The sequence below is a fragment of the Rosa chinensis genome, chromosome 5 (genome assembly GCF_002994745.2).
Source record: "Rosa chinensis cultivar Old Blush chromosome 5, RchiOBHm-V2, whole genome shotgun sequence".
Lineage (NCBI taxonomy): Eukaryota > Viridiplantae > Streptophyta > Magnoliopsida > Rosales > Rosaceae > Rosa > Rosa chinensis.
In genome coordinates, this window is record NC_037092.1 from 57,972,346 (window position 1) to 57,986,806 (window position 14,461).

The following is a 14,461-nucleotide window of genomic DNA, read 5'->3' on the forward strand; positions in this document are numbered from 1 at the left end:
CGAATGATTTATCAAATATTAGATCACGATGGAATTATCGAGATTTCTTGAGTTTTGAGCTCCGCACTTATCAGCTTTGAAGTTTTATTGAGATTCTTTCCGAAAGCATTTATTGATTTACTGAGGATTTATACTTCCGAGGATTTATTGAGATATTGAGCCTTGAGTTATCGGGATATTCTTGAGTTATGCTTTCGGTGAATTATTGATGACTTATTAGATTAATAACGGGTTTATTTCCGAAAGCAATTATTTTGAAGAGATTGATTCCAGTTTATCGAGGAGGTAAATAAGTTAGCGCATGCATGCATTACTTGGTCGGCAGTCCCCTCCAGACAATATTCTGGTCAGCAGTCCCCTCCAGAATATTCCTATCGGTAGTCCCCTCTGATGCGTCATCTGGTCAACAGTCCCCTCCAGATGGCATGAAGTAGTTAGTCGGTAGTCCCCTCTAACTACCTATGGTTACTCGGTAGTCCCCTCTAACCATCACCTCCTCGTCCGGTAGGCAATCCCCTCCGATGCGTTATTGGTCGGCAGTCCCCTCCAGGTGGCATGAGATGACTAATCGACAGTCCCCTTTAGTCATCATCTATTTTGAGATATGATTTGAGATATGAGTAATTTAACGAGATGTTTGAAATATCATTATGTATTTGAGGGATTTGAGATTTTAAAGAGATTTCGAGATGATCAACATTGCATAATTGAGATTTCAATAAAGATGATAATTAAGAGTGTTTCTAAGATTTTTATTGCATGCGAGGTTTTAGAGAATAACTTGGGAAAACATTAAGTTTCACTTGTTCATTCGAAATTACTTATTTTTCGTTCACTCACTCTAACGATTTTCAAATGTTTTTCCCCTGGGCCCTTCGGTTTCAAATGCCCAGTTTGCAGGTCAGTTTAGCTTGAGGTTGAGCGTACATGGAGTTGAGGCATAGTCAACAGCATGGCTTCCGTGTTTGCCTCTGAATTAGGTTTTCCTTGTTTACCTTTCTATTAGAATTGCTCTGATTACCTGTGGGATTAATGTTATTCAAGTTGCGTTTTGTGTTACGTAAATTGGACGATGTTGTGATTTGGGGAGCAGGGTGACTCCAGGAGAATAAGGATGAGTGATTTAGAAGTGTAAATTTCATTTCTACAGGTTTTGGGTTGTCCATTTTAGGGGAAGTTTTGCCAAATTTTTGGAAGAATTTTTTCTAAGGTGGACCCCGCAGGGCCACTTTGGATTTCAGGGTGAAATCCGGGGCGGGTCCTGTCAAATCGTACTCACTGTTGGAGGTCGAAAGAAAAAGGATAGCCTGGGTATACGCCGTATGGAGTGAAGAAGAGAGAAGCTCGTATAGGTTCATTCGGTACTCCATACTAGATAAGTTAGGCATAGGAAGACTACCTGGTGAGGCTAGTTTTTTAGGTTTTTTTTTTTTTTTTTAAATTTTTTTTGTACTCCTGTGTTTGATTGACCTTTGAAATTGTTTGTAGTGAAAGTACCGAAGTGGAAACCCCGTAAAGGTAAGGAGGAGGACAAGATGAACTACAACAAGTTAATGGACATGCTCATTAGCCAAGGAGAGGATGTGCTTCATATTGACGTTGACCTGGGGTCGAAGGCTATGGGTCGCTCGATTGAAGAATTTCTTCTAGAGATTCTTGATGAAGGGTACGGTAACCCTGATCCTGACGCCCCAGTCACTCAGAGCGAGCAGCCTACTGTAGGGGACGTGGTTACTATTGCTGATCCTAGGAGAGAAAAGGCGCCGGTGTTTGGCTTTGTTTCTTCCTGTTCCGCTGGGTCAGCTGGAAGCGAGGAGGTCCTGCTTCCAGGGGAGAAGAGGAGGTTCCATAGGCATCACCATCGGAGTGGGGATAAGCAGGAGGTTAATTACGCCAGTCGAGATATTACAGGGACAGGACCCAAGAAGCAGAAGAAAAGTCATCCGGGACCGGAGCTATTGCCCTCCCTTGGGATGTTGTCGCTGGCCATACCACTAGTCCCCAAGAAGCCCATAAAGCAACTGCTGAGCGAGTATGGGGTTGCTGATGAGAAGTTCGTGCGGTCTATGCTTGCTGATCTGAAGGACATAGACCTGGACTGGGTACGGGCGAACGACAACTCTCCCTAAGAAAATTGGCGTATAGCCCGGGAATCAATGATGCGAGTACTGGTACTTCTATATTTCAAATTATTTACCAACTATTTGAACTATTCGTGTGTACTAACGGGGTGTTACAGGCATTATTCAATGTGTACGCGATTGACAGCCCATAATTTATCTTATACAGAACTGAATCTGGAAAAAGAATTTGTCGTCACAATTTGATGGAGAAGAGCAATCCACACCTTGTTCTCTCCCTGTGCAAGTCTAGCAAAAAAGCAGAACTGCAATTTTTAAGAAAAATAGTCAATCACCCACAAAACCAAAGCCATACGCACAAACCAAAACCAAAGATTCAATTTTGAAGAACCCAACAATCAATTACCAAGAATTGAAAAAGTTTACCTCAGAATTGGAAGTATTATCTGCGCCGGACCCTGATTTCGCAGACTTCAGAAGAACGAAAACATGCAAAAAAAACTCTGCTCCTCTCTCTCGATCGATAAATAACGACAACTGAAAAGAACAAAGTGGTGCCAAAGAGAATTCCATGGCAGACCCAGTATTTCAAGAAAGCACTTTTCTCTTTGTCGATCAAGATCTCTCTCACTCTCTCTCAAATCCACGTTTCCTATCTCTCTCTCTTTCTGTCTGACTCCCACTCTCACCGCAGAGGTAAAAGAAATAGAAGATGCACAGCTGTCACGGTTGGTGTTACGTCTCAAACCTAAATTTACCGGTTTACTAGACATTTAGAAGGTAAATGATAATTACTTTCACTTTTTATTTTATTCGATACTTTTAGTAGCCCTAAAAGTTGATTTTTTGTTTGGATAAGTTTTTGAGAAAATTTCCTTCATAAAAATCGTAGAGGATATTAAACCGAGTTCGTGCATATGTGGTGCGTAAAAATCAGAGTTTGTATGTGAAAGTTATAAGCGAAAAAGTAAAGTTACTGTTCATGGTAATTTTGTATAAAAAGAGAAGTTACTGTGGTAGGTTTTCAAATCCGAAAACCCAGCCCCTCAATTTACTCTCTCTCTCGGTTCATCTTCAGAACTCCGTTGTCCGACCACCTCACGATGCGCCACTAGTCTTGATCAACGTTTCTCCTCCTCCTCGACACACTTGTGGTGGTAGATCATCGCATCGTGGCCAGAGAAGAGAGAATTGAGGCTTGGAAGTCCACTGTAGCAGTGGGAGGTCAACGTCGATTTCTCCTGGTTCCGGCCACCTCCGGAGACAAAACCAATCTTGCCCAACGCGCCTTGAGACATACTTGAAACCCTCCGAGCCTTTTGCAACAAATTAAAGCGTGGAGGAAGAATTGACGGTTTGAATTTTTCTTCACCGTAGCAAATTGGGGTTTTATTGTTGGGCTTGATTTCCAGCCATTCTAGATGTTTTCTGACTTTGTGGTAATTGAGAAAAATGTTTGGATTGCTAAGTTGTTCGTGCTAGTAAAATTTGGTGGCCCGATTTGAAGTTGGCTAGCGGCACGTGGGCCGCCACTCACTACTAGAATTATGCCATCAGACATCACCACTATTCAATCAATTGGGATTGCATGCGATGTAAAAAGCCATGCTAACATCAGTTTATGAAATTTCCGATTTCTATTGTTATTATTAACATCGGTCGTCAAATTAACCGATGTCTAAACTTTTGTTCAAAAATTTTTCAAAAATGCAAAGGGACTAAGTTAAAAATTTTAGAAACGCGGGGGACTAAACTTTCATTCCCTCCAACACTTAGACTTTTTTCACTTTGTCTGAAACTTTCGAACCCTAGTTATTAAATCTCACTTTGACTCCAGCGCGTGCCTCCTTCCAAACCCTACTCTCTCCCTCTCTCTCCCTCCCCTCCCCCGACTCTCACTTTCATAGTCTATAAACTATGGAGAATATGATGAACAAGATCCAGAATTTGGTCGCGTACCTCGAAATCAACAAAGATTTCTACAGCTGTACCCTCTCCGGCGGCATCATCACTCTCGCCTCCTCCATCGTTATGCTCCTGCTCTTCTCCAAGGTTGTACTCTTTCCTTTTGCTATTTCTCTTTGTTATTTGATTGGAATTTGTGTTTTCATTGAAGATCTGTCAGATTCTAGTGTTTGGAATTATGAAGTATTGTCAATTTTGTATTTCAAGTGGGTGGTATAGTCTTATCAGGTCCAACCATATTCTCTCAGAGCCATATCTACGAGTATCGGAGAATCTCACTGTTTTTTTGCTTCCTTCATTGGTCAATTCGACCAGGTAATGATTTCCGTTCTTGATTTGGGTTCAAAATATTGGTGTTTGGTGATTGGGTTTAGGGATTTTCTTTGTGTCCTGCAAGTATAGGAACTTTTGATGGGGAAAAATTGGTCTTTTTTTTTTTTTTTTGGTGGTTTTCGTCGTATGAACTAGTATGCTGTTCTCAATGGTTTCTTACTGTTTATTGGTGGTTTAGGATGGGAGAGGTTGATAATCATTTTAGTTTTATTTTCCTTTACAGGTATAAGAAAGTTGGGTACTTGGATACTGATGTTAGGCAACCTGAGTTCAGTCCTCATGGGTTTCTATCTCTCCTTGTGCTACATGAAGTCACGCCAGGTAATTGTTTGGTTTCTGCAATTTTTTTTTTTGGTGTGGTTGCTTCATAGAACATTAAGCTTTTTGTTGTTTATGCTTCAATCTGATAGTATTTATTAATTCAGGAGTTTTGGTTGGAGTTTAAACTTTTTGGTGATCAACTGGTCATAGAGTGCTGATCAACATGATTAGGCCTTTCACAAAGGATGATATGTGCCATTGTTTTGGTTGCCTGTTTCTCACGGGGTTTGATAATTACTTTCAGCATTTATATTAACAATTTGCTCTGTCAGAACAATAAATCCCTGAGAAACAAACTAATTGAAATGCAAATATAAGTGTTAAGCTCTCAATTTTACTGGACCAAAAATTCAGCATATATATGTCTGTAAAATATTATGGAATGTCAAATTCTGCAGTGACAGAATTCATCAATCAATTCACTCATCTCATGCTGATCAAATTACAAAACACTTATGGTTATTTAATCATAACCAGGATAATGTATGCTTCCGGGAACAAATTAAATTCTCATATTGCTAATTAATTAGGATCTACGAGTTCTGGAATAATCCTTCACTACAACAGAAAGTTTTTTTAGCGACCAAGTTTTTTTGCGAGGAATTTATTTTCCTCACTAAATATCACTTTTTACGAGGAATATTTCAATTTCTCACTAAATGTCATTAGGTTTTTAGCGAGAAACATATTTTCCTCACTATACAGTACTTTCTACGACGAATGTTTCGGTTCATCACTGAAGGTGACATAATTTGGTCTTCTAAATCATCATGTTATTAGCGATGAAATATGAGACTTAGGTGAGGAATTTTTTCATTGCGAAAACGACATTCAACGAGAAAATAACAATTTCGAGAAATTATGTAAAACCCGCCAAATTCAATAGTGACAAAACTATAGTTTCCTCGCTAAAAGTATGTGTTTTACGAGAAATTATTTCCTCGTCAAAAATAAGCAATTAGCGAGGAAATAAAGATTTCGTCGTTATTTATTTGGCGGAAAATTATGTAAAAGCCACCAAATTCAATGGCGACAAAAGTATAGTTTCCTCGCTAAAAGTCTATGTTTTACGAGAAGCTATTTCCTCGTCAAAATAAGCAATTTGCAAGGAAATAACGATTTCAACGTTATTTGTTTAGCAGAAAATTATGTAAAACCCGCCAAAATCAATAGAGACAAAACTATGGTTTCCTCGCTAAAGTCTGTGTTTTACGAGGAACTGTTTTCTCGTCAAAAGAAGCATTTAAGGAGGAAATAATGATTTCATCGTTATTTGTTTGGCGGGAAATTTTGTAAAACCCTCCGAATTCAATAGCGACAAAAGAATGATTCCTCACTAAAAGTCCATTTTTTATGAGGAACTATTAATTCCTCGTCAAAATAAGCAACTAGTGAGGAAATAATGATTTCGTCATTATTTGTTTGGTAGAAATTTATGTAAAACCTGTCAAATTCAATGGCGACAATTATGGTTTCCACGCTAAAAGTCTATGTTTTATGAGGAACTATTTTCTCGTCAAAAGAAGCAGTTAGGGAGGAAATAACAATTTTGTCGTTATTTGTTTGGCAAAAAATTATGTAAAACCGGCCAAACTCAATGGCGACAAAAGATGGTTTCCTCATTAAAAGTATGTGTTTTACGAGGAACTACTTTCTCGTCAAAAGAAGCATTTAGCTAGTGAGAAAATAATGATTTCGTCATTATCTGTTTGGCAAAAAATTATGTAAAGCCCGTCAAATTCAATGGCAACAAAACTATGGTTTCCTCACTAAAAGTTTGTGTTCTGTGAGGAACAATTTCCTCATGAACAGAAACATTTTGATCGAGAGTAAATTTCTTTTTGTTGATTTAAAATATGCTTTTGCCACAATTGATATAGATTTATAGAAACTTACCCAAAAATAAATAAATAACATAAAACAAAGCCAGACAAAAAAGACAAAAAAAAAATAGAATAGAAAAAAAAAACAGGTAAAAGAAATTAAAAACTGCACTGTTTTATATTAAGATGTATGAATGAAATATTATCAAAAGAAAAGGAAAGACATAGAAAAAGTCAACCAAGACAGAAAAGAAAACAAAATAGAGAATGAAAAAAAAAAGGAAGGTCTCCTCGGTGATTCAAAGTGCAGCGGTCTTACTAACTGAACTAGGAAGGCATTCATTATACGTACCTTCTAATATATATATATATATATATATTTGAATCACCGGTCTTACTAACTGAACTAGGAAGGCATTCATTATACGTACCTTCTAATATATATATATATATATATATTTGAATCACCGGTCTTACTAACTGAACTAGGAAGGCATTCATTATACGCAGGGCCGGCCTTGCCCAAGGGCGGGCTTGGCGACGGCCCAGGGCCCAAGTGAGAGGGGGGCACAAATTTTTTTTTAAAATAAGGTTATATATATATATAAAAAATTATATATAGTATATGTCGACGGTAAACAAAAAAAAAATTGCTTTGTTCCCAAACGCAGTGTCTTCTCTTCTCCTCTCCTCACTTCGAAATGGTTTTCTCTTCTCCTCACTTTGAGAATTGTACACACAATTATAGCAGACGAATTTCAAGAGTCTCTTAACTCTCTCTAAAACTTTAAAAACAAACAAATTTCTCTTGAAATATTGGGGTTTCAATGGTTATTCAATCAAGCAATTTATTTTCATCATCTGTCACTTCCTCTCAATCTTTCTCTCCTATATTTTTCTCTTCTTCTACGGTGATCAGACACAATTTTTGGCATTCCATCGATTCAGGCTGCAATAGAGATCGATCAAAATAGGTATAGTTAAATTGGGTGTTCTTTAAATTTTTTTTATTTTTTATGGTGGGTGTTCTTCAATTTTTAAATTCGTTGAAATTTTGGACATTATAAGTTCTATTACTGGCATTTTGTGGTATTTGTTGATTATTCTAACAACTATTATAAATTTTTTATGCCTGTAATATCAAAATCTCGACTATACTGTCATCGCTGATGTTCAATTTGCAGCTTTCAACATCCTTAATCAGTTAATTACAGGTTCAATCTATACTGAACACTAGAAGATCGACTTTTTTTCCCCTACAATGGATTTTTTTTTTTTTTTTTGCTCTCTTTCTCTACAAACATAGCATCTTTAGATGCATTAATTGGAAGTCAGAAGTTGCAGGTTGATATGTTGATGCATACGTCTTTACAATTGCTACATCGCAATCCTAGTTTTATTGTTCTGTGCTCGAATGTTTATCTTTTAAAGTTGTATTGTTTTACATATGAATATATATATATATATATATATATATATATGGGTAGTTAGGCACCAAATTTTTTTTTGCCCGGGGCATCAAAAACCTCAAGACCGGCCCTGATTATACGTACCTTCTAATATATATATATATATATATATATATATATATATATAGAGGGCCCTTCCACTAAGAGATCTTTTTTTTGGTCTTTTATAGGGATATGACATTAGACCAACTTTTCGATCACATTTTGGCATCTCAACCGTTCAGTTTTTAGGTCATAATGTGTAGATCACTTCTAAAAATTTTCAGCCAAATCGGTGATTGTTAAGGTATCAAACTAGAATAAATTAATGAACGAACCAAATCTGTCAAACTTGAACCGTTCATACTTATAATCTTAAGTCGCCATTTTGAATGCCATAACGATAATCAATTTAGCTGAAAATAAGTGATCTACACATTTGGACCTAAAATCTTAACGGTTAAGATGTTAAAATATGATCAAAAAGTTGGTCTAATGCCCTATTCCTAGAAAAGACTAAAAAATGGATCCCTCACTAGAAGGGCCCTGTGTGTGTTAGTGTGTGTGTATTAAGGCCCTTTTAGTGAGGGATTCCTTTTTGTGGCTATTTTAAGGGATAGCTTATTATACCCACTTTTCAATTACATATTCACATCTCAACTGTTCAGTTTTTAGGTCTATATAAGTAGATCACCTCTATAAATTAGTGAGATATTCCTTTTTGCTATTTTAAGGGATAGCTTATTAGACCCACTTTTAAATCACATATTCACATCTCAACGGTTCAGTTTTTAGGTCTATATGAGTAGATCACATTTGTAAATTTTCAGCCAAATTGATAATTGTTAAGTCATTCATAACTGCGATTTACAATTATAAATATGAACGGTTCACGTTGAACAGATTTGGCTCGTCCATTTATTTAATCTAATTCGATATCTTAACAATCATCAATTTTGCTGTAATTCTGCATAAGTAATCTATACATTAGGACCTAAAACCTGAACGGTCAATATGTGAAAATGCGATCGAAAAGTGGATATCATAAGAGATCCCTTAAAATGACAAAAAAAATAAAAAATAAAAAAAGGATCATTTAGTGGAAGGGCCCTATATGTACACACGCACACATACACACCCCCTTGTTTGCAGGCCCTATTTGTAGATGGGTCTCGAACCCAAGATATCTAATAACTCGCTAACCGATTCTACCTCATTCGGATCCACTCCAGAGAATTCTTCTTTGAAGGGATTGTGCCTCTAATAGATTGTATCTCAAAGGGATATCGATTGCACCTCATTCAGATTTTTCCTTGAGCAAATCTCTCTTCACTCAGATCCTCCTTGAAGGGTTTCATCCTATCGAGATCTGCCTCAACCAGATATTTCCACCTCGATTAGATGTTCCCGCCTCGACATGTATTTTCACATTGACCAAATATTCCCTCATTGACTAGATATCTCCACCTTAACAGGATATCTTCTCCTAGATAAGAAATCTCCTTATTGAGTGACTAAAATTATTCTCGAAATTTTTCACCCCCACACCCCAAAATTTTGAATATGTTTCTCTTAATATAAATCGGGGTCCTCTAATACTAGAGTCAATCATCACTTATGGGGTATTAGCATCTAAGCCATTGAGCCATCAATCAGCCTATTAGCATTGTATTCAGAAACTAGTACAAATGAGCCATTGTAGTTAACCACAATCCCATATGGCATACAATAATCTTATTTTTGCATGATTGCTAGCCTCTACCTCAAGCAAATCCCTATAACATATAACATATAACATGCCTATTCTTATTATTTGAAGGAGCTTTCACTGCTTCACATCGATGATCAAATTAGAATTTTCTATTCCCATTAGATTAAGGAGTTTTCACATTCCTAATAGATTAAGGGAAATGCTCTATAAGAGGTACACAGACATGTACTACAATACATTACCAATGAATTATATGTGTTAGGTGTTTATATTTGTTTTTTATTTTTTATGACAAGTGTCTATATTTGTTGAAGTCATTTTTTCTTTATTTTTAAGTGTGCAATGCATACTGACGTAGCTGATTATATAATCATTATTCATTTTTAAGTGTTCATTGGTTGTGCTTGTGAATTGTATGTGTTGACTTGATTTACATGTTGTAGATTTGTTCCGATGCATTGCATGTGCGGTTGTGGATGTGATCTGCTTGGTAGTTTTTATTTGATTGAGTTTCTTCTTTGCTTGTTATTCTGTCTCCGTTTTCCTGATTTTTTTGGCTGATGATTATGATTTAATTTTGTTGTTGATGATGATGATGAATAGAGAAGTTTATGTAATTTCTGAAAGCAGTTTAGTTTGACGCATCAATTTAGTTTCGAATGATAGTTTGTCGTAAATAGTTTGGCTGCTTGTGTATTTTTTTGAATTTCGTTTAAGCAGCCAACCTGCTAACTTTCGGTTGAGCTCAAGTCTGTAGTGTGATCTCGTGTTGAAGTTTTAGAAGTAACTATTGGAGCACTTTAAATAGATGGAAGCTCTGGAGATCCTGAATGCTGCATTGCAGTTATTGTTTGGGTTCTTATAGAACTATTTGTTTTGATGAATCCTCCTCTTGGAGAAATGCTGATTCGAGCTGATCAACCTTGGTTGGATTTTGTTGTTGCTTCTTGCAATGGTCTTCAGCAGTATAGAAGCAAGCTATATATGGCAGAAACTTATAGTCTAGCTTATTATATTAATTTTGAATAGATTGGATTGAAACTTGTTGCTTAGATTAAATTATTGATGCTTAATCCTCAATTAATGAAAACCTTTAACAGAAGTAAAGGAAGCAAATTAGAAATAGAGAATAAAAAAAGAATAGTCTTCTTGATTGCAAGGTGTTGAGGGGTTTTGTTAGTTCTTTTGTACTGTCATGTTTTTTTCTTAGTCTACTGGAGAAGCGTCGTGAGCAATGGAGGGTACGTCAAGGGTGGTGTTAGATACTTGATTATGGATAACTTGGTAGTGAAGCCTATGTCTACCGTATCAATTGTAGATGTGCTTAAAGAGTTGAATGTTATGGAGGTTGGTGTCCTTGAACAGAAGTTGGTTGGTCTTGGCACGGAAGAGGTTTGATATAGTCCCTTCATAATTCTCTTAATTTAATTTCATATACGTGTATATATGATATTAATTATTGGCGTTTGTTTTTACCCTTAGGGGCTAAAGTTGGTGAAGGCATCTTTGGAGTCAAATCCAGTTCTCAGCAATATATTCCTTGGTAATGAACTGCATAAATTACGTTTCAACTCTGGTGCTTAGTAATGCAGATTGCCTCTTGGTGGTTCTTTGTATTTCCTGGATTGAAATGTAATAATTAATTTGGGCACACAAGGAGCGATCTAGGTTTGATTGTCAAGTATGCGTGTCTACAAATGCATTTAGATTCCAGTATCGTTATTAGAGTTCCTACCAGTAAGGTTACTAGAGTTTTGATTCATGGGCGTGAACTCTTATTCCATATGTCTTTTATTTCTTTGTATTGGTAGCCTAGTGTAATTAAAGATACATTAAATGGTTTATATGCTTCATGATTTAGTATTGTGATCTATTCCTGGATATGAAAGATTTGTTTATTGATAGTTTGGATTTGTTAGATGTGTTGGATTTATTGAATGTGGTGTTGAAGTTTTGGTTTTGCTCATAGTCTGTTGGTTGATATCGATTTATCTTATTTGCACTCAAACCAAATATCAAACATTTTCACGCTTTGTTGAGATTTGGCACTCCAATCAGATCTTTGCCAATGAGTCACTTGAATATATATTACAAAAATTGTGCAGGCATGCTATAAAGGTAATTTATGACAATTGTATATTAATAAGCACTATATGACAATTATATGTGAACCACTATATGTTAAGTATTTTTTCTTGCCCTTACTTATGCTAACCTCTACTAAACATTGCAAGTACAGGATATGAAGTTTAATTTTCCATTTTGAAGACCCTTGTGAATAATGTGAAGGATGTGTGAGGCTTGTCTTGTTAAGCTTTCTTGAATAAGAGCTAAAGCTGCTAGTATGTACTTTTTCCTTTGAAATATAGGTTTGGATCTTTTCCTTCAAGTCTGTGAGAATAATGAACTACAGAGAGTTTTGTACTGTAAACCATATGTAACCATGTTTGCTGCAATATAAGTTTCTCCTGTTCCAAAATTCTTGTTATGTTATTTTATTTCCTTTATTTTTTTGTTTATTGTTTAACTAATTTTGAATAAGAATCCTCTGTAGAATAAAACAGTAAGCATCGCCCACAGACGATCGATATTGTAATAAGTACACAACCGCAACAAAAAGAATATTTCTTCGCTATAGACTAAAACTAATAACGACAAAAATAAATTTTCTCACTATAGATGTTAGATCCTACATTGACAGAAAAAACATTCCTCATTATTAAGTATCTTTAGTGAGAAAACTTTTTCTCGCTGAAAGGATATATATTGCGATGAAACAAAATTTCCCTCTCTCAAAATGGCTTATAGCGAGGAAAAGCTTCCTCGCCTAAAGCTATTTATAACGACGAAGATATATTCGTCCCAAAAGCCAGACTTTAATTAATTAATTTATTTATAATTTTATAATTATTAATTATCATTAGTGAGGAAATAAATAATTTAGCGATGAAACTTAGTTTGTCGGAAAATATATTTAACGACTATTTTATAATTCTCGGACTTTTCTAATGAGAAAAAAGTATGAGTTTGGGTGAGGAAAAATGTTGTCGCTAAAGAATAACAACGAGAAAAATTAATTTCAACGCGAAAGGATTTGGCGAGGAAATAGTTTTTTCGTCGTTGAAACTTTTCTTAATGAGCTTTCTCCGACGAAATGAAGAGGAAAAAATTTTCCTCGCCAAAATACTACATCGACGAAATGTCAGTTTTCAGCGAGGAACTTGTTCATCGCAAATCAGATTTTTTGTTGTAGTGCTTCTTTGTGCACACCTCAGGAGTCAGGCTCATGTATGACAATTATGAGGGGGAACCTGTTCATTGTTATCACTCCCAAATATTACAAAAACATTAAGTCAGAAATATATATCATTAGACTAATAAACAAATTATTAATTAATATCACGTGCGGTTGATATACTCCTCTGCCTTTTTTAAAAAAATATGGCAACTAAGAAAATAGTAGGGCACAGAAGCCCTAGACAAATTGGTATCCTAGCTTAATGATCTAAAACAATTAAGGATTTTTAAACAAGGCATGATTTGCAAGCTGAAGACAATTAATCAAAGAGAGTTATCTTGTGGCGGTGCACTGCCATGCATGCATGCATGATGAAACAATGTGCATGATAGATTAGGTTGTTGGTAAATGGAAGTCTGAGAGATTTGGGGACAGGAGAGACGTGGTAGATGGAAGTCTACGCCGAAAGAAGAGAAGGAGCTTCCGAGCTAGCTAGGTTAGCGGGTTGAAGATTAAAGGACGCAATCCAAATTGAAGATTAACAGTCAAATATGAGGACACCTGGCAAAATTCAAATGGTTGAGCTTTCTACCACTCTTCTACTAAAAAAAAGGGTGTGGCTGTTGCTAGTTTGCTACCATACGATTTTCTTTGTTCATCCTACTTGCTCATTACACTCAACATTTTAATTTCAATTATTAAATTTACTTATTTAATCCATTTCTCTTTCCAACAATATCCTTATATGACATATTCAATTATGTTGTTAACGAAAATATCTTATTTAATTTATACTCATAAAAAGATTAAAAGTTTATTAAAATTTCCTAATAAAATCATAATCTGATTTATTCTCATTTAAAAAAAATTTTCTCTCATTTTTAAAATTTTTTCTTTCAATTTCAATGTTCTCTATTTCAATCCATGTAAAAAAATTAATAAATTTACAACTATGATCAATGAAGAATAAATTGATTTTTTTTTCGTGTTTTAAATTTTTACTTTTGGTGTTCACAAAGAATATTGCAAAGATTTTGATGAAGTTAAAAGTAATGGTTTTGTGAATTGAATAACGAATTAACGATGAAGAAACAACAAAAGACAAAAAGAAGTAATAAATTTAAATTTTGGTGGAGAAGATAAAAATTAATGTTATCCAATAAGAAATGAAGTAGTCTTTGTATTTAATTAATTACTTATATATTTATCTTTCTTACATATTTAAATTTTAGAAAATTAGTGTACTTATCAGTCATTTTGAACTTGGATAATATAGTCTTTCAATAATTCAAATGTTTGTATGGTGAACTAAGAAAATGGTAGGGTGGCAATAGTCACACCCAAAAAAAATGGGTGAGTCTACTTAGATCTCCCAATTTGCTATTTGAACCTCCTCTAATTTTTGTAAAAATTTAATCACTGTTTTACCCCTCTTATAGAAAATACAAGCTTTTGGCCCTCATATATCCAAAAAAAATAAAAAATTACAAGTGAATATTGTAGCCGCGTGCAATCCCAACAGAGAAGTTCCGATGTGATAT